General features: G+C 32.6%; 1 protein-coding gene across 1 annotated transcript in view; it reads left to right on the forward strand.

The window, feature by feature from the left end:
• The window catches only part of LOC122719704 (neurotrimin-like), a 248,748-nt gene that overhangs the window by 80,359 nt on the left and 144,258 nt on the right, over positions 1-24,131 (forward strand). The gene's annotated exons all lie outside the window — the stretch shown is intronic.

Genomic DNA, 24,131 nt, shown 5'->3' on the forward strand with positions numbered 1-24,131 from the left:
GATGAATGCAGATCGTAGAAATTTCAAATTGAAACATTTGATTTCTGGAAAGCTTATAACAAAGTAAAACAAATTAGAGGAATGATATGTATTGAAAATCGATCCTCCTAGATTTGCTCAAGTTAAAAAAAGAAGCAATCTGTTTTATTAATTTCTTTTTATCCCCGAATAGCGAACGGAAATAGCTTTGATCATCGAACTTGTTTCGTGTTAAACATTTTCTTCTCTTCTTTAAAAGCAGATACGTGTTACGAATACTTTAAATTTCATGGTGGTGAAAGGAAACATAGGAAAGCTATAAGATACTGGCAAAAATTGAAATATCTTGGAATAAATATCGTAAAGAAGTTTCTAAGCTGAAAAGAAATTATGAAAGATATGAGATAAAATTATTATTTCCATCTCTTTTAAAGGGCTCTAAAAAAAATTTTCATTTTTCTTATTTGAATTCGAAAAAGAAATTTTAATTCGTTAGAATTAACAATGATAAACAATTAGCAGAAGTTAGGAAAAATTAAAAATGAATTGGTTATTTCGTGGTTACTAAAAACTGGCGAGCAGATTCATTACTGCGTGGATTCTCTCTTTGAAATAACTGCTTAATATACAAATTGCTATTTTTTATTTCGCGTTTCTCTTTCTACATAAAAAAAAAAAAAAAAAAAAAAAATCAGGTTCATGTTTACTTCGGTAAATATTTTATATATTCTTTTTCGCTTCCCGTATAATAACGGTGCATTATTGCGAAATTTCCGCCATGCCAACGATGATTTATGTGCTTTTAGAAGTAATTCTCTTGTGAAGTTACATCAATAACATAATTCGGCGCGATATTGCAACCAATTTTTTATATTTCGTGACAGGTGACCGCGTGTTACGAGTACGAGAGATTTATTCTCTTTTTCTTATAACATCAACAATAAGTATCATTCTTACGAATTCTCTAAATACCTCTGAATAAACGCACGAACATCCATCAGCCATAATAATTTCCGCGTTATTTAACACCAATCCGATAACCTTTTGCACCTTTGCTTTCGAACAATATATTTTCCCAACAGCTTTCCAAAGTTCAGCGCAATATTTATAATATATATGTCCATAAATCAATTTCCACGCATTTCACTCTCACTCGACCTTCCATACATCATATTCAATATATTTTCATCCGTACTCAAAAATACGTATATCCCTTCGAGACTTAAGATCTCCTTAAAATTGCACGCACGCGCCTTTTATGCTCGCGATAAGCCGGAAACTTATATCTAATACAGTGAAAATCTTGTTCCTTAAGCCTTGTATTCCAAACCCAACAAACTTCGCGACAATATCGCCCCACCCCGATACAACTTCGCCTTGAAAACTGTCTTCGCCTATCCATTAAGATGTTTCTTTTTGTCTTTTGTGAAATTTCGTTAGGGGACGTTTCGTGTCACGAACTTCGTTCGTGTAACGAACGGTCGAGAAGTCGAGAATCGAGAAAAATAAGGGGTGGAAAAGTTGGAGGGTGGAAGGAGGAGAGGAAAGGAGAGGAGAGGAGAGGAGAGGAGAGCGATGGGCCGCATCGAGAATGTCCATCTCTCAATTTGCATTTTCAGCGTTTCGCCTGGCAAATAACGAGTTCATTACGCCCCTCATCAGATATAAATGACATATTTGATTTTCGTCGTCGCCGTCGGCATCGTTTATAAGGCGAGCGTCGCCTTCCACCACTTTCCATCCCCTTAATGAGAGGCTCGAGAAGAGAAGGATCGAGGATCCTTTTGTGATCCGTGATCTATCCGTAAATCGAGAGACATCTTGTGCATTAACCACCTGCGAACGTTAATCCTATCCACGACTCAGCCGGATCTCAACCGTTCGAGAGATAATTTTCATCAGTTCCACCCCAAGATTTCGACCCGTTTGACGACTTAGACGTCACGTGAATTGGAACGTATCGCGGTGACGAGGCGTATGATTGTAATTCACTTGTGGAACGATGATTATATTCGATTATTTCTTGGCAAGTTCTTAATTGTTTTTGGATAAGTATAATTTTTTTTTTTTAATGGAATTCATAATTTTTTATTTGAAATTTTGTTGTTGGTTGTGTGGAAGGGAATGGATTGGATTCTTTTTTTTTTTTTTTATTATTGAAATTTTAGAGTTTAGGAAACTGTATATAGATTTCTCTATTTTTTATTTATCATGGAATACGAAGAAGAAACTGTGATTCATTTTAGGGAAAGATTTAATTTTCTTTTTTTGGAAATATCTTGAATATTTGCACGTTTATTGATTAATTTTGCAATTTTATTAAATAATCTGGGTCTGTTTTCACGATATATTCTTCCATTTTTATTAATTTATTATTGTAAATATTTTGAATATATGCATATAAAGAAATTTGCGATTCAGTTTAGTGGAAAATTATATTTAATTATTTCGTAAATTTTTGAATATTTCAATATTTGTTAATTTAGAATATGACGCGATATAATAAATTATTTATGTTCTGGTAATAGTGATAAATTTAACGAAGATTGGCATAAGATGTACAGGCATTCTTTTCCTCTAATTCGACTTATTATTTTAAATTATTAGAAAATTTCAATTTTTCATTTATATCAATATTCTATTTCTAATACCTAAAACGATGAAATTAGTGCAAATATATTAAAAATGTACGAACGGATGCGTTTTAATACGAACATTTTCACCCTCTAGAGTATTTTAGAGAAAAAAAAAGAATACTTTTTTCCCAGTAGCCTACATATTACGCGCTTATCGTATAAAGGCGATGCACACTGGAAGCGTTAGCCCCTTTTTCAACTAAGTTCGTACTCGAGTTGGTGAAAAAAACTATAGAGAGAGAAAAACAGAGAGAGAGAGAGAGAGAAAAAAAGTTCATCGACCTGTGAACGTTTGAATAACTTCGATACGTACATACCGTGGCAGACAATAAAAACCGAATACGTCGAAAACTGAACGGGCAAACAAGGAAATAAATATTCAACTGCATTTTGCATGAAATTACAAAGGGGCCGTTTCGTGTATCGCGCAGCAAACCGCCGTACAACAGAAAATATGACGCGATAAATATTTACAGGGTGGTCTTTAAAAAATTTACGAGTCATTTTCACCCATAACGAAATATTCTTTTTATCGTTTTCAACCCCTTTTCCTTCTTCTTCTTCTTCGTTCTTTCTTTTCTTTTTTTTTTCTCAAATTCACAGAATAAATTGATCGATGTAGATTTATGCGCGTAACTTAAATTTTTTAAGAATACACGTTCAGCTGATTCCATTTTCAGGGTATATATATATATTCGTGCTCCTTTGGATCGAGTGTTTTCATCGGGGGTCCCTCTTGATTTTTATTTTATTTCTCTCTCTCTCTCTTTCTTTCTCTGGCTCTTTTCACACCCTCGCCCCCTTTCTTTCCGGGCTACTCATTTTCGTTCTCACCCAGTTGGTCGACAGGACGTGCTTTCATCGTTCCACCACTGTTGAAAGAAGAGTAATGACTCAGCGAGATTCTCAACGATCTAAAAGATTTTCGTTCGGATTGGCATCATGAAAATTCGTTCCATCGCTAATGACGAACACTTCACCGATTGCTATTATCTTCCATCCTTGTACGCGTACGTACGTGACGTATTATTACTAGCCTCTTTCTCTTCTATTTTTTCAAATAATGTGTTTCAGCTAGTGAGAATTATGAGCTCGAAGGAAGGGAAGGAATTCTCTTGGCGAGAATTGAATTTTCGAAACGAGATATAAATGTAATGATGAATCCTCGCTATATTTTATTTATAAGCGTACTCTTTGAAATTTGGAACATTTTTTCATAAAATATCTAGAGAGAGAGAGAGAGTGAGAGAATTGAAAAGAATGAATATTGAGAGGATTAAGGAAAAATTTTGCGCATAAAATTGATGAAATTTTATCTTAAATTCTTTAAACAGTCATTTAAAACAATATATCTTGATGATTAGGGTAATAAGTATGAAAGAATTATATCAATGTAATAACAATGCTATAATATTTTAATGTAAAAATGGCAGAAGATTCGAGCCAGTGAATAGTGCACTTTTAATAATGAAGAATAATTTTTAAGGGATTAAGAATAGTAGGAGAAATAAAGCATTGAAAATTTTCATTATTCCTTATTTTTAATTCATATTTATTTTTGCTGCAAAATTGTAGCGAATTTTAAGCATTTAATTATGTAATTAAATATTTGAAAATATCTATGACGATGAATTTTTTCAAAATTTTCCTCATAAATGTATACAAGGTGTATTTAATGAAAGGAAATTAGGATTATTAAGATATTTATTAATTATCACGTTAATATCCTTCCTGTTTCAAACGTGTAAATATTTTAAACTAGGCTTTGAATATTTCATATCTTTTTGCATTCTCTAGATCTTTATATAATATATTTAAATTTTTATATAATCTATTTAATTTTCCATGAATTTCCACGAACATTCTTTCTCAATCATCAGAAGAGATATCAAGAGATATGTTAACGAGCAAAATTCAATTCATCTTGTACAAAAAATATTCCCATTTATCATCATTCAAAAAACTCATCCGTCGACAATAAGAATCGAAGAACTTTCCTCCCCTCCCCAAAAAGGGGGGTGAGAAAGGGGAAAATTGTTAACTGGAACGTAATGGAGTGAACAAAGACGGAATAAGGAGTAATTCCACTACTTTCTCTCCCCCGTTACGCGTGGCAAAGCGCAACGTTAGCATCGGCGAAACAATGGGGTGGCTTTTCGAAATAACCGTTCCGCCGTGGAAAATGGGATAGAGTGAAATTCTCCCGGCGATTTTTCACCGCTTAACGTCACACTCATGCGAGCTCGTGCATTAATCCGGGCCCATCCCCCTTCAGGGGATGGTGATAGTTAACCGGAAGTGACCACGAGTGACATCGTGGATCCTGTTATGATCCTTTTTTCTCTATCTCTCTCTCTCTCTATCTATCTTTCTATCTCTCTGTCTCTCTTTACCTGTTTTCAACTCGGAGGTCAGCCTTGATCCGAGCTGACGAAATGGAATACGTGATGAGCGTTCCGTTCGCTTTCGTCGTCTATCTTTCTCTCTCTCTCTCTCTCATCTCCGAGCTGACCAAACCGGTCGATTATTGGAAATCGATGGTATTGCGAGAATGACGGGCAAAGTGAGTGTACAATGTAGAAAAAAGTCGAAATCGTTCGAAAGAGAGTTGGAGAAGGGGGAGGGAGAAATCGGTTGACGGAGAAGTGGAGGGGGGGAGTGTATCAAAAGTCTTGGAGATGGAAAGTTGAAGAAGGTTAGTCGATTCGTTGGAAGAAGAGACTTCTGAGTACGTGTGTGTGTGTGTGTGTGTGTGTGTGGAAATGCGAGGAATTGTACGGACGGGTTTGACAGAAGTCATAAAATCGAGTAAATGAATTTTAAGATGGGATATGCTAGTGAAACGAAAGGTTACATGTATTCTACTTCGAGGAATTATTCGATTTTTAGGATTTTAGAAGTGAAAGAATCATTATTATTTATATATATATATATATACATATTTGAATCTTTCTTAAAAAATTATAATTTCATGTGTCTCATTTCTCAATTTAATTGTAAAATTACAAATAATCTTTATCATATATACACGTATCAGTGTTATAAAATGATAACCCAAGCAACATTCTATATTTAATCATATTATTGCTCGTAATTAATCTAGGATTTTGCAATTGTTCTTAATTATCTTTTACAAAGAAAGAGAGAAAAATATACGTACGATTTCATTTTATCAAGATCAGAAAAAAAAATATCTTCACTTTAGAATTATCAACAAAAAACGATTGATTTTCCAAATTTCTACTAGCTGAATACGCAGCCAACAATTCTGAGACACCCAATAGAGAGGGTTCCCACTTTGGTTAAACCTCGATCGAGGATAAAGCGAAAAAGGGGTGGGACGAGAGGGGAAGAGGGAGGTTTGAACGTGGATGGTTGCCGGGCTCGACGTCAGCCGATATACATCTTCGAGATCCGATAAGACAGGATAGATATGTTTCACGGCATCTTACCTCTTTACCCGCATTAAATCGAATGCCAGGGTATTCTCATGCATGCCAATTCCAACCCTTGGCCTGCCTTGCCACGTAACCCCGCCACCTCCGCTTTTCTATCTCGACTCCGGCCGTGATTTATGCGTTAACGTAAATATTGTTGCCGGCGAGATTCGAGTGGCCGTGTGAAACTGCTGTACACGATCAGCGCAGACGCTGTTCCCACCTGTTTGCCAATGCTACTGAACGTTTATCTCGGCCAAAGAACATTTCTCTGGAAGGGAGTGGCTCTTCACGCTTCTGATCGAATCGATTTGTAACGGGAATTAGATATTTTTTTTTTTTTTTATGGATTTATTTGACGAGGGATTAATATTGTAATATATGAGAAAATTATATTGAAAGTTATCATACTCGCGTATGACATGTAAGGCAACAAACAAAATGTGGTTAGAATAATAAATTAGTTAGGGTAATAAATTTTGAATGCCTGATATAAATTATTTAGGTAGATAGATATTACATTAGATGTGTTATTTATTCGATGTCTTTAATGTATTATCCTAGTTGACAATTTTTAAATATTTGAATGAATTTCTAGATATTCGTATTTTAAATTGTGGTTGCTAGCTGGAATAGGGTTTGTCGAGTGGTAGATACTACTGGTGGTATGTGGATAATTTGTGCTATGCATTCTATGAAATTTCTTCGTTCCAAACTTTATTTCTCTCAATTCTGAGTTACTACGAGGTAGTCCAAATGAAATGTGGACACAAATTACTTTTTGAGAAACGAATACAGATGCCATAATTATTTTCTTTAAATTTTTTTTTAAATTATATAGGAAGATTAATCTTTTAATAATAAATCTTTTATTATTAGGAATAAGGGATTGATGTATTTATATTTTAAGTTCTTATGTATGTGATGATATTAAAATTTGTTAATTTTGATTGAAAATTGAAAACTGTTGTGTTAGAACGTATGACACAGAATTGAAGAGATTTATTCGCGAAGAATGTATCCATTTCGAATATTTTGGAAACAAATTGTACGACCTTGATATGAATTTGCTGCCATTGAAACGAACTTTCTGTTATACCTGTGAATAGTCATCTTCTATAAAGCTATTCAGTCAGCAGAGAATTCTCGTTGAATGAACTTATGCATTGTGCATTGATAGTGACTGAGCAAGTAGATCAGCAAATCTGCATCAGCTTTTGTCTTAAATTGCGAATTTTGGCAAACTGTTACGTCATTCGTGTTCCTCTCTTCAAAATTCAAATGTAACTCTTCTGCAATTTTCCTAAAATCTTCATTGAAAAAAAAAAAAAACAAACTGATTTGAACATTAATTTCAAAATTAAGAATAATTAATAAAAATTTTATTAAAATTCCTTCTAAGAAAAACAGCTAAACAAATTTACATTCCTTGTTTTTCTTTAATAATGAATAATTGGATATCATTATTGGATGCTGCATGGAACTTTTGTTGATATGAATTTTAAATTAAGATTGAGAATTTTATTCGTTCATGTATAGCTAAATATATGTTCAGACATTTAATATTTTTTAATATGGCTCGTATGTTCCTGAAATTGTATACTGCTGGAAGTGTGACACTTGTGGTTGTTACATTGGCTTCTTGTGGAAATTCAGTATCCACTTGTCTCTTTCATTAATGAGAACATTTTGAATTTTTACCTGGTTTTGGCCTGGTTACCTCGTTTCCATAATTCAAATTATATGTATGTATGCAGAAGAAGAAATACTGAAAGTCTTTATACTTAATCCTCGAATTATATAATCTATGATTTAATCTTCTGCGAACATTTAAATGTTTTAAATAAAAGTTCCAACTTGTAAACAAAATTTGTAATTTATGTGAGGAATTATGGTTTTTTGTTTTCTTTTTTTTAAATAATATTTCATAATATTTTACTTTAGCTTCTAATGATAGATACATATTTACTTTTCTTCTTTGTAATTAAAGTCTTTCCTTTTTGCTAAAATACGATAAAAGATAATATTTATGCAAATATGTAATTTTATAGGAGATGTACAATTTCTTATTTCCTTTTATTAATTATATATTTTTTTAATGATATTATTTATTAATTTAAACGTTAATCAATTGTTTTTACAGGAATAATTTTCTCATTAATTCTCGAATGAAATTGTAGCTAGAGCTAATTTTCCTTAGTCGTTTAATTTGTTGCTACTAATCTGCTATTTTCTCAAGTCGTTTAATTACGAAAACTCTTCGTCCAATCGATTATTATTTCATGGGATTGACATTTCAATCCTAACATAACTTTTTATGATAACAAAATTAAAATTTCAATGAAGAATATTTAATGAATTGACTTTGACGAAAGCATAGAATTTTTTAAAAATAATATAATAATATATTAATTTATTTCCTACGTGATCATTTTATACGAATTTTCAACAAATATTCTCACGAATAATATTATACAAACTACAACCCTATTTTCTAATTTTACACAATCGATATCCATTATTTAAATAAACATTTAAAATTTAAAAACGTGCATACAACTTTCTGTCTTTCAATTTCTGACGATATCCACTATCAGAGAAATTCTTTTCCAAGACACCCGTTCCTCCTCCTCCTCCTCCTCTTCCTCCGAAAGGTATTCGAAGCGGCTGTAACAATCGTCGGCGAAGAGCGCAGAGAGTGCAGAAAGGGGTGGAAGAGGAATCAATCGAGTCGAGTTCTGCAGGCACAGGCAGAGGCGTCCGGGTAATGGTTTTCTCATTCGAGGAATTTAAGTCACGTAGAAAAAGTATTTGAACGGTGTGAATTAGCATTCCGTAGGGTGTCCGGCCTGGGCGGGCGTTTCGACAGCCGGAGACAATAGAAAAATCAGTCGGTGCAAATCGATTGGCAAATAATGTCCGTGGTGCTTTTACATCAGGAATTAACCGAGGAGGTGGACGCTAGAGGCCACGCCAGTTCCCACTTCTCTCGAGAATTCCCTTCCACGTGTTAAAACTCATCCCTTTATTATTATTCTCACTTTCTTTCTTTTCCTTTCCTCCCTTCTTCTCTCTTTTTCTTTTCCTCTTTCTTTCAAACGTATGCACGCCTCCCCAATGTCGATTTCGAGCTGCCAATCGTAAGCTGCTCCTCCTCGGCTACTCGTTTCCTCGAGAGCAGCCATCGGTCGTTCGCCGGATCTTCAAATCGGCGATAAACTCGAAGAAATTAACCGGGCCATCAAATTGTACTTTGTAGAGAAGTTCTCATTGGCTTCGGGACTTTAAATGTCCAACCTCGCGAATTACGAGCCTCACGGGTCTTTAACTTCCAAGTAATTCGTAAATTTCTATCTCTTCACCCTCTATCCAAACGGTGAACTTCATTGCGCATGGGCCCATCGTCAGCCTCGTTTCTCTTCTTCTTCTTTTTCTTCTTCTTCTTCTTTTTTTTGGGGGGAGGGGTGTTAGCTTAATTTATATTATGGCACGCAGTTTTAATCTGTAACGAATGCCGGCTATAAGCGGCGTCGACTTAGATGTGGTAATGGATTTCAAGCGACGATTTATGGCACGATCGGTGGTTAATTGCTACCATTTGCACAGGATTAATCGTTCCACCGGTAAACATTTATAGTCTCGATTTAAATTTACAGGTTCGAATTGGTTTCTTCTTTTTTTTTTTTCATGCATGGTGAGAGATCGAAAATCCTCCTATGCTTAATTCGTGCATTGTGTGGATATGGAGCTATTTTTCTTAGTGGAATATTATTTGGAAGGGATGAAATTAATTTCGTTGTAAAGAATATTTAATTTAATTTTTAATTTTTCAACTTTTAAAGTAATATTCTTCTGCAAAAATAAATACAATGTTAAAATCAGAATTATTAATAACAATTAATTTTTATAAAATCAATCATATTTGTTCATAACCAACCAATGCAAAATTTATACGTTCAACGTTTCAAAGACTTTTTAAAAGATGGATCTGGATGAAAAGTGCAAAAGTATCGATAAATTTAAACGTAGCGAAGTTTATACTTCGTAAATCCTTGCGAGCATAGCTAAAGGCTGTTTAAAAATTTACCATAATGAGGCTTAATCACGCAGCATGTCGTAAACTTGTTGAGAGTCGTATACCAGGGAATAATGCATCAAGGGGGATCCCACTGCATGCTAACAACCTTCTTACTTAACAACCAGTTTACCAAGCATGTTCTAAAAACATCTTCCTGATGTTACGAAATTGTTTAGCTTGTTTTTCTACATACGTAGACATTAAAGAAGATACGTGTACACGTAATAATCCTTTTGACTTACGAGAAACTTTGCTTTTATATATTGACGTGACAATAAATAGAAATATTGTGTGAAACGAAGGAACGAGTTGTGAATTAATTATAAAAATTTTGGAAACGTGATGTGATTTAATTACAATATTATATTCAAATTAATCGTATAGTAATCGTTACAATTGTTAATAGGGGTGGAAACTGTAGAAGCAATTGCAATTTGAAAATCTCAATGACAAACTCCATTATTATTACGTTACATAAGTACATATGCACGTGCTGTAATCGGACTGTGCGCAGATTAGAATGATAGATAATAGCTTTGAACATCTATGATCCATTATTGTTCATATTCGCCCGTCCTATCCAAATTCATTCGCATTGTCAACATTTACATATGCCGGTATTGTATTTATCTTTTGTTCTGCAAATAATGTCGTAAATCTTTGTGCCTGATTCAATGGCGCCTGTCACGAAGAAATTAGGTTATCACCCATTCAAGAATAATACGTACTGATAATATAAGTAATAATTTTTGTATTCGTAACTTCGATTTATTATTTTTAATTTATCAATTTTTATGATTTTTACGAATGATGAATCAGAGATGTAAGAAATAAATTAATTTTAGAAATATAGATTATTGCAGCTGGATCAAAAATACTTCAATATAAATTTTCGATATCTAATTAATTTTATCATCGACTGTAAAAATTGATCCAGATTAGTAAGAGTTAAAATAAATTCAATTTTTAGATTTCCATTTCTTCTTGCACGAAGAAATGTTAGAATAAACAAGTTTCTGGATATATTTCTTAGCAATCGTGTAAAATCGAACCTTGGCTCGTGCATTTACTGCATAGTATTTGATGTTTCGAATCGATTCGTTGATTACTATACCGCTTTGTATATCTCTGTATGTTTGAAACTACAATTGGCTTTAAGCCAACCAAGAATCCCGATGTGTGTTGTACGGGCATGTATCCGGCGATTGTTTGTGCTTCTTTTAAATTTCGGATGAAAGTAGCCCCGTTTGACGACTACACGAATACTTTATGCTTAACAAGGTGAATGAAAAAAGTTACAAAAGTAGATATTCATCCTGTAAAAAAAAAAAAAAACTACGATGAACCTCTTTTTATACGTATAAAATGCAATGTTCGTATGAAGAGCTATTGAAACTTCTTGTATAAATTGTATGCTCGCTTGACGAGTCTCAAAGTTTCTACTTTTCCATAGAAAATGAAAAGTTGGGGCAACGAAGTTTTTTTTTTTTTTTACACGATGAATTTAATTTTAAGTAGCTCAAACTTTTAGTTTCATTATAAATTAAATTTTCACTTTGTATATAAAGAAAGATGGTAAATGTAATATAATTTATGGGATAGATTGTTAAGATTGTTAAGATATTGCTATATCATATTGATATTTTACGTTGAAAATCCTTGAAAGAAAATATTATTTTCAAAGTATAACGTGGGGAATATAATTGTAATACGATAACTGTATGACAGTTGAGAAAAGATACACCACAGCATTGTTGGATAATTGATGGAGAATGGAACAATGGTACCGTAGTAAGTCGAATGGGCAAGCTCGATTTACTCGAAATAGAAATTCGCATTTACGCTTAATATAAATATCCGACATAACATTCTTTACATTGTAAAAGATAAATTCCTCCCGCTCGAGAAATTCCGAGAGTAAAGCTTTTTCTGTTTGCATTTAATTTCTTGAGCAATTCATTTGACTGCATAACTTCCAATTCGATAACTTGTGCCGGTTTGTTTAAAAAATCATCGTGGTATTCACGAAATAGAGAATATTGAATGATGAAAATGTGCTTTCAAGAGGGACATAAGGAATACATTTTTTGATATAAAAATAACCTTAAGATCGATGGGAAAATATATAATTTTTATACTTGTATAAAATATTTTAAGAGATACTTACAATAAGATTCTTACATTAAAACTTCAGATAATGATAATAAAGGATACATCACATATTGCATAAAATTACAAATAATTTAATTTCACGTTATCTAAAAATCTAAACACAATCTTTCTTGTATTTTTTTGTATTTTCTTGTATTTTTCTTGTACAGTATCTATATATACGTCAAAGTGTTTTCAGTGTAAGATTCAAGAGAAGCAAGATAAAAATTTCAAACTTCTATACAGGAACTTAGATTTCATCTGAAAAAGACTCGATTTTTAACCAGCGAAAAGGCCAGGTGAATTAGCGCAGATTTTATTTTTCATTTCGTTCATTGATGGGGCGTCTTTAACACGGGCCATCAATTATCGCCACCAGCCTTGCATCCGGTCCACGAGGTGTAACCATACAATTATCGAGGGATTTGTCGAACGTTTAACGCGCGAACATCCCGTAATCCGCGCCCCAACGGCGTAAAAAATTAACCGGCGGTAATTCGCATTTATTTTACACGCTGCCGAACGAAATCGAAGCCCCGAAATCGTGCATCGTCAAGTCTCACTGTGCATTCGAAAATAAAACAGTGGAACGGATGGGGCGCGATCGGGCGAATTTTCGATACCGCTTTTATCTCTTCAATCGCCGCCATTGTCGGCCGTTTGTTTCACAGGTTTTTCTCCCCTTCCCTGTTTACGTCCTCTCTTTGTTTCCTCGTCGTTTACAATTTATACCATTTATTGTTTAATTTATATTTATATTAATTCATCATTAAGGAGAGTGGCTTTTGCTCCTTTTGTAATTTGACAGATATTAATTAAGGTATTAATTATCGTTGGATAGGTAGAGGTGATGATGATTTGATTTTGAAATGGATTGGAATGGAATGGTTTTGTGTAACGTGGGCTTTATTGAGTGACATTGGTATGCGGTCTATGTTTGCGCGGGGTTGATATGAATATAAAATTTACTCGCTGATGAATATCCTACGTATATGGATCCAGGAATATTCTATGTGTTTTTGAGGTTATGTATGTGAAATTCCTGTAAACGATTCCCTGGATATTATTCGCCTCTTTAAACGTGTACTTTTGTTAACGTTAACGAAGTTTACGTATTGATCAGTGGATATAAGGATTATAAAATCAACTTCCACAATAATTTTAAGGTTATGTTATACTTCATTCCATGATCAATGTAATATATTCTGTTACAACGACATCTAGGAATGAAAAATTCTTAAAGCTTTCTTTACGATCGAAATTTTCAAATCTTTAAGAATTAAAAGTAGAAAAAAAGAGAAGGAAAAAATATTCGCATTAAACCCCCTTTCACATTTCCAAACGTAAAAAATTCCAACCTCCACGGAGACTTCACGACCGTAATCTTATTCACGCACAACGTCATCAAAAATTCAAGCATCGGGAGAGAGCCATGGGCAAATAACGAGCAATGAAAATTGAAGGAGATTAAAAGAAAGCCTCTGACAGGGGTGGGGGCCGGAAGAACGTGAAAATTCGTCTGCTGATTTCCGCAACGTCCCGGGAGATTATCGCCATTGCCGTGGCTAGGATGGTGTCTGCGGTGATTACGTCGAATGGATATGGGAAGGAACGAGTCCAATCTCAGCATCGCGCTTCGATGGGCAATATCAGTGGCTTATCATCCATCCCCCCTCGTGTGCGCGCGCGCGTGAACGTTCCATAATATAAATTCGCATACTCGTTTGACGAGACGAGGGATAAAACAAGCCGACACGGTTTTACGTTCTCTTGTGAAAAGAATTAATTATTCGCGATTTGAGTTGAAATATTTTTCTTGGTGAATATCTCTTGTTTGATTATGATACGATTTTAGGATATTTTCTTGTCAAAGATCAGGATGGAAAAATGCTTTTCACTTAGATTCTCTCTGATTTCGATGGTATTTGCAAAGGGAGGATTTTTAGCGTGACTTGATAAATGTATTTTATAGAATTTTTTTTTTTTGGAAATAATATTTTTATATCTTTCAATGCTAATTTTACATCCTTTTATCACTTGTATCGCTTTCTTATTGAGAATTATTCGTTGTTATCTTTCAAATAAGTTACAAATTCTTCTCTTTCTCGTTTCAAAATTTTGGCGATGAAAGAATATTGAAGAATACCTCAATTATTCATCTATCTCAAAAGATAGATACCGAAATTCTATTTCAGACAGAGATATTCTTGGACGAAATAACAGCTCTGTAATCTTTTCGACACCATGTAACAAATGAATGGTAGATAACAAGGAAATAACGTTTTTTTCGTTAAAATTTTAATTACAACTTTGCCTCTCAAAGGATCGTAATAACTCGTCTTTTTCGCGAAATTTTATTTTCCACTCCCAAGCCGCCATATTTTTTTCCTTCTCCTCTCCTTCCTTCTCTCCCCCTCACTCGTTTCTTTTATTCATCGCGATGGAAACCGATGAAACGTCGTTTCTCTTTCTGATTTCGTCCCAGCGAACAAACAAGCTCGTTTTTTTGTCTTTGGTCACGATAAGCTCTGACGAACGTGCTGAAACATTTTAAACGATTTCATGGGAACCGTACGAACGTCGCTTTACTACTCTCATTCCGTTTTCTCTCCGAGTGAAATAGACCTTCCACGGATTTTTTTCTTTTTTTCTTTTCTTCTCTCTCTTTTCTTTTTTTCTTTTTTTCTTTTCTTCTCTCTCTTTTCTTTTTTTCTTTTTTCTTTTCTTTTTCAGTTTTAAGGATCAAACGTTTCCTTCGATAAGTACGTCGATGCGAATTTATAAGTTGATCCTCCCAGACAAATGGTCGTAAATAAGCGCTCCAGATCTTCAACTACCTCTTCGTTTTCCCTTTCGCGTCTATTCCTCCTTTGTATCGAAACTTCGCCAACTTTCAATCGCGCAGCTTAGTCAAAGGCGATAGTCGTCGCTACCTTTTCGGTTTTTATTCAGAACTTGTTAGTTATTACATCAGGAACACCGTTCGAGGAACAAGAGTGTGATACTTGGGATTTGTCATCCTCAAAATTTATTCATTTATTCTCTTCTCCTATTGTGTTTTCTATTTTTGACTCAATTTTATTTCTCTACAATTTAGAAAAGGTTTATTTAATGTTCAAGAGAAGCATTGTAAAGTATTTCTTCTTTTAAGTTTCTTTTTTGTTTCTTGCGTTTTAACTAAACATTTTTTTTTTATATAGAAGAAAAATGCTTCTTTGTTGGTTCGACATATCTTCATGTGAAGCATATAATTAAATTATTTATCGAAAAATTCTTATTTCCTTGCTCCTCTATTCTTAAAGTTTCCTTATTCATGAGAGTAGATTGTAATCTTTGGATGTTACAGCAACGTCTCTCTCTTACATTTAACTTGAAAAATTGAACTTTGCGCTTTTGAGTTGTTCGAAGAAATTTTTCTTTCATAATGGTCTTCCAGCTTCGCTCAATGGATTTGTTATTCAGTTTGTCTTAAAGTATTTTCTTGCAGCTTCTTCTGAATAATGCACTGACATCCTCGTTGGGATACGATCAATAAGTTTTGAATAAGGCATGCATTCTTCAATAAAGTATTTATATTTCAAATTATGTGAAAGACAAATTATAAATTGAATGTGATTCAAATGCAATATTATATTGTATTGCACTATTGTTTCTTTGGTCTTTGTTGTTTATTAAATTAAGAATCGTAGTTGATTCTACGTTTGATCTGTCGTGTTATTTATATGAATCATACAGTATAACGTAATAATAGTATTGCTTCAGGTACACAGTATACTTTCTATGATATATTTATCAATTATTTATAAATAAATTTTCATTAAATTACGAATTAAATCACGAATATTCTTTTTTTCTTCGAATTAAATATGTAAATGTGTACATTTATGGATAAGTAGAAGGTTATTCTACTTCGTTCTTCTTTATTCTGAGTGATGATTCGTTAATAATTGAGTTATACTACTGCGCCTCTCGCGCACGTTTCGTTTTTCTTGGAATCACTTAGAGTCATTTTAACTCTCGCTGAATGTTGGTGAATGTTAAGTGTTTGGTAATGTGCTTCTTGAGACGTTTCATAGAATTACATGACATCACACACGAACGTGAACGTGAAGCGTGTAGTAGTCGAACACTCGAGGAGGAATTCCAAATTGCTTAATTTAACGACCTAAGTTTGTATCACCCTATATAACGCTGAATCGTTATTGAGTTAAGGCTTTCATTCCATTTTAGAATCAGCATTAAAGGCAAGCGTAACTGTGCTCTTAGTCTTTTCTATTTGCATGATTTTCCTCTTCCTATTTCCGGATACATTCAAATTCGATTAAGAATATTCGATTGTTAATGTTTATATTATTTGACGAAATTTCGATACTTTTAATCTTATGATCGAATTTTTCTTATGAATTTATATTATTTTTGCGTGTAAATATAAGTGAGTATTTTTGTAATTTTAAATTCTCAATAGATAGATAAACATCCGTAATATTAATCTTCAAAATACATGCATGTTTTAACTTTGATTTACTTACAATTTTTCTATAACATATTTATTACAAATTTAAATTTTATTGAACCGTAAATTTATAGTTAATTAACGATAGGAAATACGAGAGAAATACGTTCATTGAATTTTATTTTTTTGTTTCAAATTTCAAAATAATTGAAAATCTTTAATTACGTATTTTATTTATCACAAATTATATTTACTGTAAGAATTCCATAATAATCAACAATTCATTTTCTTTCTGTCCATCAATTATATTCTATCGAAAATTAAAATTTCAACAGATTCCGTTCAAAATTAATTTCTTTGTATTCCTCACGTGTATTTTATTCATCGTTTCGAAATTAAATAAATTTCCATCGTTTAAAATTTTTAAGTATCTCACACTCTTCCTAATTAAAAAAAAAAGTTATCGCTTCAATTTAATTAAACGAGCACCGTCTTTGAAATAATAATTTCGATTCGTATCGTATTTTAATTCCAACCGTTTTGATTTTTATCTCATTTTATAGATTCCGTCAGAAACGTTTCTTTCTTTAATTCTATGAAACGAAATCATTTCGCATACGTTAATCACGATGGAAGATAAAAAGTAGATCGCTTAAAATTGTGTCTAGATATTATGAACGAACGATATATCGATGGATTTCGCATCGGCTTGTCGAGATATCCGCCACGTACGGTTCTTTCCTATCCTGTGCCGATACGAAAAGCTCGTGGATTCCGAGAGTTCGCTTCATAAGGTTCAACGAAGACATTTGCGTTCCGCTTCGTTGCCCTCTTCCTGCTTCAATCGACGAGCAGAAAGGGTCGAAGCAGCTCTGGATGCTTATAACCTCGAACTTTGGGGATCAAAAAGCGGCCGATTCTATCTCTCTATCCGTTGTCTGCGCAAAGAGAAAACACAGATGATCGCGTTGAATTCGTTTTGTCAAGTAGTTGTTGTCTGGGATATCGATGCTTTCGAGAAAATACAGCGAGATCTTCTCAAATGTTTGCAGATTCTGTGTACAAAAAATGAGTCGAGAAAGAGAGAGGAAGGAATAAAATATTTTTTTTTTTGGATCTCGTTTTGGCTAAATTAAATTTGGAAATATTTCAAATACAAGTGATTACGATGAATTGTTGTAAGAGGTTTATACTTTTGGAATTTTTCGAATATATTTTTTTGAAATGATTGGGTAATTAAATGGCTTTGTTTCTTAAATAATGATTATATAAACTATTGAATTTCTAACAATGATAAATTTTTAAAATCGATATCGATGCTTTCGAGAAAATACAGCGAGATCTTTTCAAATGTTTGCAGATTCTGTGTACAAGAAATGAGTCGAGAAAGAGAGAGGAAGGAATAAAATATTTTTTTTTTGGATCTTGTTTTGGCTAAATTAAATTTGGAAATATTTCAAATACAAGTGATTACGATGAATTGTTGTAAGAGGTTTATACTTTTGGAATTTTTCGAATATATTTTTTTGAAATGATTGGGTAATTAAATGGCTTTGTTTCTTAAATAATGATTATATAAACTATTGAATTTCTAACAATGATAAATTTTTAAAATCTGGGATATTAGATTATTAGTTAAATTAAGTTTCTAAATCTTGGAGATTCGATATGTTAAATGAAATTATGTTTAATATTCAGTGATCTTATTATCATTGCTCCAAATTTTCTTATAAAGATCATTTTAATAATAATAGATAGTATATCCAAGTTTCTTAAGTCTCGTTTATTAGGAAATTCTCCTGCAAAAAATTCGTTTATTTTTATCATGGTCGTCTTTTAATTAGAACTCAGTAATTAATTAGAAATTGGTAATTTCATCTACTGTCTTTGGTTACCCTAATAAATATTTCAATCTGGTGACACACAGAATCTGTGCATTCTTTATTCCAATTTGTCTTTTTATGCGTGTATAAACTTTTAACATTATTATTTAAGTCTAAATAAGTATACAATTTCAATTCTGCGCATACGTTACACGATGAATATTGAAATAATATGAAAACAATAAATTAAAGCAATTTTAAGACAAAGTACACGCAATAATTAAAATATACATCGAGACAATTGTATTCTTTTTCATTCGAATTTACAATTTATGTAAAATAGAATGAAACAATACGATATACTGTATGTTTTCACGTTAATGAATACTATATGCATTAAATTCTTAAGTTTTATCTTCGTATACACGGAGAAACTCGGGTTTGCGGAAGGATAAAGCTCATTAAACTGCACAAAGCTTTGCTCTCTCATTTCTCTTGCATCCATGTAAATAAGATACAATTTGTCCTCATCCCGTGCAGTTCGATATTTTCAACAATGCTCTCTAAAATCCATATTTTGAATTTACTCGATCGAATAATTCCTTTGAATAAGAAGAAGAATCGAATCCTTTATTCGATAACTTCTGAGTAATATTAATTTCTAAAATTCTAAAATTATTATTGAACGTATCTATCTTTAGAATATCGAAGAATCTTAGTATTTGTTTCACCAGTATTTGTTGTTCCAGTTTATATTTATTTTCTTCCATGTAGGAATACTGATTTTTTTTTTTATAGCAAAACTTAAATATTAATCAATTATTTTAATAGAAACCTTTCAAGTGGATCTCATTTTCTATAATTATACTATTTCCATCATTTTGATTAATAGAACGAACCAAAATTAATTACTTACGATAATTAGTAATTACACATTAGTAATTATACATTATGACAGTCAGCACCTAAATTAAATTAATTATATCTCTTCTTATATACTCCATAATTGTGAAACATGAGTTATAACAGGATCAAATGGAATCATTCGTCATATTTTTTAATTCTCAATTCCATTTAACAGAAAAAATACTAATTGAAAGTGTACTAATTGGAAAATATAAACTACTAATTACTCCAACAATTTAAAGCATCAATCGGAATCATTTCAACTTTCTTATACATTTCTGAATTTTCTTTTTATTAACTTCTACAAAATTCTAAAAAATATTTTACATTTCTCACTCTTTAAAACCACTTGTCAATAATTTTGTTAAGATAATTGAAAAACCTTAGAAGAACTCTTCATTTGAAAATCACTTCTCTTCTCCTAAAAAATCCTTTTATTATTCACAACATTCCAAAACATTCCATTCCTTACCTCATTCATTACCTTCGATCATCAATCCTCATGGAATCCTCCAACAGCTCTAAATCTTCATTTCATGACTTTTAACGCAATCACGCACATAGGTCCCTTACTCGTTTTCCTCCGTTGATCGAGGATTGTTCGTTGTTAACCGGCGAGTTTTCGGCATTTTCCCCAATCTTGTCCCCGCTCAGAAAGTTCTCTCGTTCTCTTCCTATCCTCCGTTGACGGAGGGGGAAGGGAAAGGTTTTAAAGGATTCGAAATAGGATTACGCTCATCGATCATCGCGCGCACCTGTATCTGCCTTAAGCGGCAATATTGGAAGCGGATTTTAACGTCGGTTTTAACGGTACGTATCGCGTAATATTATCCCGGTATTAATAATACCGATAAATCAACCGTCGTGAGAATAACGTTCGACTTCGGGCAACGATATTCCGTTGGTAATTCGACAGGATCGAATGTGCGCAGTGGCACTCTTGGGATACGGTGTATGTACGGTGTACAGGTATGCACACTATATTGTAAATGGTATATTTATATAGAATAATACGTACGCGTGGAAACCGGTTGTGTAATTAAGCTTGTTACGAATGCATATATTTCTGGAATTGCGAGGATAGAGTTTTAGAATATTGTATATTTCTAACGTGCGCTGGTGTTGCTTCGATTAGCATACATTGAGTGTCACAAGAGAGTATTAGTTTGCGATCGAGTTCGAGACTGTTTCTGAATAGGGAAAGATACACGGAGGGCCGATAAGAGAGTGTTTAATTTGGGAAATTTGGCCGATTTTAAAGTTTAATGGGAAAAATTTGTTTGATGCGTGGGTTATATTTAAAAATTTCGTAAGGGAGGTTTTATCATTTTCTTCGCCACGTGCTGGTTAGAAGAAGTAGTAACTAAATTAGGCTATGTAAATCTTGGCAATGTTTCAGCTTTGTAAATTCCATTTGAAAGAAAAAGGATATCTGAAATTTGAAATATTTTAATATATCTTCTAAAAATGAAGAAATAGGGATAGATAGGAGAATTTTGTGAGAAAGGAGATATAAGATAAAAAATGAATTGAAAATTAGTAGTTATAATAAAAATATCGATCAAATCCATTTTTTAAAAACTTTTTGGATAATCCTTAGATTTTAAAAAATTCTCAATCATTCTGAAACGAGCTAATACAAAAAACTCACTTACTTGAGACAACTTCTTATAATATAATTTCCACGATTGCATTGATCATTATTACACATCATCCCTTTTCGCATTATTGATCTTGCAAATCATCACACCTTCGTTATTATTATATCTCTTTTTACGTCATTACACAGAAAATCGTCTTTCAACCAAATAACGATATCCCTCCCTCTGTCTAAAAACAGCTTGTATTGGCATTTACCAGTGTCTGACGCGCATCGAGACACGAAATGCCTCTTCGAGGATATGACATCGGGTTGAAAAGAGACGAAATTACGAGAGGGAACGTGCGCTATAATGATGTACTTGCAGGATGTACGCTCGACAAGGAGATTTAGAGCTGTGGTAACACTTGCACGGTGGTCGACTCGAGACGTCGCTTCTGCAAGAACGCAATCTGTCCCCGATAGTTTCTCCACAGGTTACAGGACGAATATCTGGCGGAATTGTCATAGTTAGGGTGCATAGCAGAGGGATATCGACAGTTGGGAAAACCGTTAATTACTACTTAAATGTACTTAAACTTGCCCAGGAGTTCGGTTTCAACCACCACCTGAAGAGAAACTGTTTTCCTCGTTGCATTGTAACTCGATAGACGTGTTACGATCGTGTTATTTCCATCGTGAACTATGAAGTCGTGAATTGATTAATTTGGAACGTGGCTAATTGATTAGTCGTTTGTCGAATTATCGGGCTATTTATTTCTCGAAGATATCGATGTTTGTGCTGATTTTTCTGCGATCGTCTGTCGAACATCCATTATCTATAAATATCTTAATATCTGAACATTTTATTGTCTAAATTGTATTTCTACTTACAACAATGTTGCACAGAATAAAGGAAACTTTCATGAACAAAACACTTCTCCAGACTTCAGAACAATCTATTGCGATATTGTATAAAGTAGATTTCGCATATAGATGTGGAAAGTGTAACATATAGCATTGAGACGTCGTGGTTCCAATTCGAGAAAACCTGTAACAAAGAGGATATTGTTAGCAATATTTTAAATTTTAAAATATTAAGTATATTGTTAGGAATAAAATTTATCTAAGAAAAATGTGCATTCAAAGAAGAAGATGCAATATCTGTATGGTAAATATAGCATTAAGAAAAATCGAATAAATATTCAACGATCCAAATTGCAATATTAATAAAATTGATGTTGTATATAAAAAAGAATTTGATTCCAAATTTATACGAGTTCCCTTCACACTCGATCTTCGAACGAGAATCATGAAACTTCAATTACTATTTACTCTTTGCTCGAGATATAATGTATTTATTGCGCCAGAATTATAATTTTTAACACTGGAATTTTTCTTCCATTTCAATTCTCTTTTCCATTTACAACGAGAGAATACGTTTCACGTTGCGCTAATATATGTACGTACACCGCATTAATCTAGAGTTAATAGCTCGAAACAGCGAAAGAACATAATAAAAGCAATGAAAAAGTACATTGATCGAAGCGTTTAATTGCAATCAGAGCCGGTACGACTACAACTGCACACCAGGGCACGAAATTATTCACCATGGAATTCGAATAAACGGTTGACGAATACGCATGACTATTTTCCATTGTGATTCCGGTAATTGTTCGGCAGTTCCATTGAACACATTTAACTTTTCAAGACATTATTATGGCCAAAATGGTCATACCGATAAAGCACGTGGAACCGTCAGAATTTTTCCCTACCTTTTCGTTCGAATATTTTCTATTTTCATATTTCTCTTTTTCTCTTTTTTTTTCCATTTCGACAGCTTAATTCCGCATAGTTTAATCGTTCAGGCATCATTATGTCTAATATTTTTATCCTAAACGTAACTCATTGCTGAATTAAATGTCGTATCTTGGCTATTTCTAAGGGAATAATTGTTATAATAAATTAAAAATAAAACAGTCTTTAATTTTGAAGAAATAGATTGAAGGAAATGTTGAAGGGAAATATTCAGAAAATTTTATGTTCTTTCTGCATAGAAACGTTACATTTGATCTTTTCGTTATTCGAATGCAACATTCATCGGAAATTATAAATTGGCGAGTACTTTAAAATATCCCTTAAAATGTTCCAGATTATTTGATATTCTCCCCTCCACATTTCCATAATTTATACTCTTCGTTCATCGTGAATAAGTAAATTAATTAATATTCGAATTTTCAATGAAACTGTATCTACATACACACAAGTGGAAAAAATGAAAACGAAATTACCAATTTCCTTTATAAATAAAAATTGAACAAAATATACAAGAACTTTAAAACTTTATACATCTTCTATTCGAGAGCAACAGTTCTATTCAAATAAAATTCAAATAATAATTATTTAATTTAATTAATTATATATAATATTATATATATAATATATATAAATATAAATATTATATAAATATATATATATAAATTTAAATAAAATAATATATATATAAAATTAAATAAAAAAATATATATATAAAATTATATATATATATAATATTTAATTAATTAACACAAACATTTAATATAAATCTTCTACATACCGATTCAATTTAAATTTACAAGTATAATATACACCCCCTCGTTCAACTTGATCCCTCCTCTCCCTCTATCACGCTTTCACTTTTATACATCTTCCAATTCTATTCAAGAGCAACAGTTCTATTCAAATAAAATTCGAATAATAATTATAACACAAACATTTAACATAAATCTTCTGCATACCAAGTTCGATTTAAATTTACAAGTATAATATACACCCCCTCGTTCAACTTGATCCCTCCTCTCCCTCCATCACGCTTTCACTTTTATACATCTTCCAATTCTATTCGAAAATAACAGTTCTATTCAAATAAAATTCGAATAATAATTATAACACAAACATTTAATATAAATCTTCTGCATACCGATTCAATTTAAACTTACAAGTATAACACACACTCCCTCGTTCAACTTGATCCTTCCTCTCCCTCTATCACGCTTTCACTTTTATACATCTTCCAATTCTATTCAAGAGCAACAGTTCTATTCAAATAA

This window comes from Apis laboriosa, unplaced genomic scaffold (genome assembly GCF_014066325.1).
Source record: "Apis laboriosa isolate Shangri-la unplaced genomic scaffold, ASM1406632v1 scaffold99_cov153, whole genome shotgun sequence".
Taxonomy (NCBI): Eukaryota; Metazoa; Arthropoda; class Insecta; order Hymenoptera; family Apidae; genus Apis; species Apis laboriosa.